Source organism: Zophobas morio, unplaced genomic scaffold (assembly GCF_036711695.1).
Source record: "Zophobas morio isolate AGI-343-1 ecotype UQ-CSIRO unplaced genomic scaffold, CSIRO_AGI_Zmor_V1 ptg000027l, whole genome shotgun sequence".
In the NCBI taxonomy this organism is placed as follows: domain Eukaryota; kingdom Metazoa; phylum Arthropoda; class Insecta; order Coleoptera; family Tenebrionidae; genus Zophobas; species Zophobas morio.
The window spans coordinates 742575-746334 of NW_026972132.1; positions in this window are offsets into that span (position 1 = coordinate 742575).

Sequence of the window (3760 nt, forward strand, 5' to 3'; positions counted from 1 at the left end):
TTTGGGGTTGATAAACAGATATATTTTCATTAAAAATTACCATGCTTACAATAACTGCAAAACGTCAAGATTTCAAAGTATTCAGTTTTGCAATTCTTGATTTAATCAATAAAATAAATTGACTTAGTCAGTAATTTTTTTCATACATCTCATCATACTTCGCACAATGCACATTTAAGATATAATAGCATTCTTTCGGAAAAATTTTGGGGTGGCGTGATCAATTTTTTAGGGGGAATGAGCAAATATATTTTGATCAAAAATTTACCATGCCTATGATAACTTTAGAACATCTCCAAGATTTCAAAGCATTTGGTTTTGTAGTTTCTGATTAAATCAATAACATAAATTCACGCATTCATTAATTTTTTTGAGTCACCCTGTATATGCAAATGGAATGATGAGGTGACGTCATCAATTTTTTGGAGGGGACAAGTAAATATATTTTGAATAAAAACTTATCATGCTTATCATAGCTGTAAACCGTCTGCACGATTTGAAAGCATTCGGTTTTGCAGATTCCAAATTAAATGTCAAAATGTTGTTTCGTAGTTTTGATTTTTTTTCCAAAAATATGGACGTTTCGGGTAAAATGTCAATTCGGAGTCATAAACTACATGTGTAAAACTATGGTATTTGATACAATTTAAAACCCAATTAGTAATTACTATGTACAATTTTGAAGTGACGTCATCACATTAGTGGTGGGGATGATTAGACAAATTTTCGTTACCGTTTTACCATCTACATGATATATCTAACATAAATACAAAATTTAGCAACAATCATCTGTCTAATAAAAATCCGGAACGGTAGACCGACGGACAGACAAACGGACAGACAGACGGAAACGGGAGACCTATTTCTTCGTACTCTAGGGGTCATGAAAGGTCGAGAAAATGTAAAAGTAGAGAGTCGACCGACGTACTTGATTATATTCACTTACGCGTTTTTTTCCTAATATGTGTAATCAACGAGAAACTTAAAACATGTTTAAAATGGTAAATTTGTATAGGGAAATATCAATTTTGCAATTACGCTCCGCCCCTCGGCTTACGACCAATAAAAAAATCATCAGAATCTAGACAGGGCGGGTGGGCGGGGTTTATATTTTGCCTTTTTTTCTTAACATTTGTAGACTTAATTCAACAGCAAGAAACTTAAAACATGTCTAAAATGAATGAATTAAGTTAGACCTATAATTTAATATTGAAAAAGTAATTAAGTGACACTTTTATTAATAATTTTCTCTAGGATTTTAGATTATCAGTGCAAAGATATAACTCGAGGCGAAGCCGAGAGTTAAAATATGTGCCACGGATTTCAGATTTTGTCTAATAAGAAATATTCAAGATTATTCTTTCACATCAATTTTGAGTAATGTACATTTTGAAGAAAAGTTGACATCCAGAATGTAATTCTTACCCGAGGCGGAGTCGAGTGTTGAAAAATAAATGAACATTTACAGCGTCTAATTTTGAAAAAGTGATTAAGGAAGTGACACTTTTTTAAATGATTTTTTCGATGATTTGGGATTATCAGAATAATGGTACAGTCGTCCTGTGTTTAAACACGAGGCGAAGCCGTGACTTGAAAAATGTGTTACGCATCTCAGATTTTGTTTAAAAAGGAATACCTAGGTATTCAAGATTTACAAAAAGTTAGTCGGGCCCCCCACGACTTTTGAATATTACAAAAAAAGCAGTCGGCCCTCCGAGATTCTTGTATATTTTCGAAAAAAAGAAAAAAATCGGGGCCATCGAGATTCTTTAAAGTTCTTAGAAAAATGACAGTCAAGGTCTCCAAGAATCCGTTGTAGTCATCACAAAAAGACACAAAGATTTTTTTTATATTCTCAAAGAAAGGATAGTCGGGGGGCCCGAGATTCTTTTATATTCTTAAGAAAAAGACAGTCGGGGCCCCGAGATTCTTTAATATTAAAAAAAAAAGAGAGCAGAGGCCCCCATGACAATTTTATATATGCAGGTACTTAAAAAAAAACAATACGGGTTCCTAAGATTCTGTTATTATTTTGAGAGCCCATGGAGATTTTTTTGTAAATTATTTAAAACAATTTTGGGGGACTTTGGTGTTTTATTTTTGGAAAATTTTGACCTGACCTGTTTCTGAATTAATTTTGGCACCCCGTTTTTTTTTTAATTTAAAAAAGGTTCTAGATATACGTGTTTGGAGAGAATTTGAAAGTGCTTTGAATCCTGCGGTGTATTTTCTTATAATAATTTAAATTTCTTAGAGGATACGTCATTTGCTAAAATCAAACTTATCTTAGCAGGTACTAGACCCACCCATAAGATCGATCTTTCATTCAGAGCAGATAAAATGTATCACTGAAATGCATGCGGGGCGGGTGGGCGGGCTTAATCAGTCTTGACACATGCTATCCCCGCCCACTTCTCTTTTCTTAGAGGGTATCTTATTTGCCAAAGTCGGTCTTATTTTAGCAGTTATTGACAACAAATGAAAAATTCATCACGGTTGAGATCGAGACGAATGGGTGGGGCTTCTTTTGTTTTTTTTTTATTAATACATTTGGTTTTCTTGGCATAACACAATTATTTAAGAACATATTTCGCATGGTAATTTCTCGTAGAAAAATAAAGATTTTACAATTAAGCTCCGCCCCTCGGATTACGATATTTCTTTATACAAATTGGCCATTTTAAACATGTTTTAAGTTTCATGTTGTGAAAATAAGTCTACACATATTAACACAAAAAGGCAAAATGTAAGCCCACCCACCCGCCCTGTCTCAATTCTGACGATTTTTTTATTCGCCGTGAACCAAGGGAACGGAACTTAACTGCTAAATACTTATTTATTTACAAGAAATTAAAAACGCGTATCGTGTTGTTCAACGAATACTAAGTGCATTATGAAAAAAAAAGGCAAAATATAAACCCCGCCCGATTTTGCAATTAGGCTCCGCCCCTAGGTCTGGCAACGAATGAAACTTCATTACTACACATTTAGATCAGCGCAGGTATGGGTGGGGCTTAATCTTTGGCTTTAACTTTTTCTTAATATACATAGTCTTCTTTGAAAAACACGACACTCAAAAAAAATCATCACAATTAAGATAGGGCGGGTGGGCGGGGCTTAAATTTTATTATTAAATTAGCTTCTCAGGGAGACTGACGAATTATTTTTAATAACACGTGAACGTACTCGCTGCGCTCGCATTCCTACCGTTCTTTTTTAAAATAATGCGGTTTCATAAGAACGTTTACAAATGCTATGAAATTGAAGAATTTAACCCCTTTAACTAGTGGACAACTGGAAGAAAAATTATCAAACGTTTTCAGCGAATTTTGACTAAAATTTGGCATACAACTTTTTAACATTATTGTAGGTATCTAGAGATAATAATACTATACGATTCAAAATGTAAGCCCGCCCACCCGCCCTATCTCAAATGTGATGATATTTTTTTATTCACTGTCAACCAAGGGGGCGGATCCTAACTACAAAATACTTATTTCTTTACAAGAAATGAAAAAAGTGTTTTTGAGTGTCGTGTTGTTTAAAGAATACTGTGTCTTTTAAGAAAAGAGGCATAAGTAATATAAACCCCGCCCACCCAGCCCATCTTAATTGTGATGATTTTTTTATTCTTAGACACTTAAAACACGTTCAAAATGGTAAACATGGATTTTGCAATTACGCTCCGCCCCTAGGTCTGCCAACGAATACAAACTTTACTATTTAAATCAGGGCAACTATGGGTGGGGCTTAACCTTCG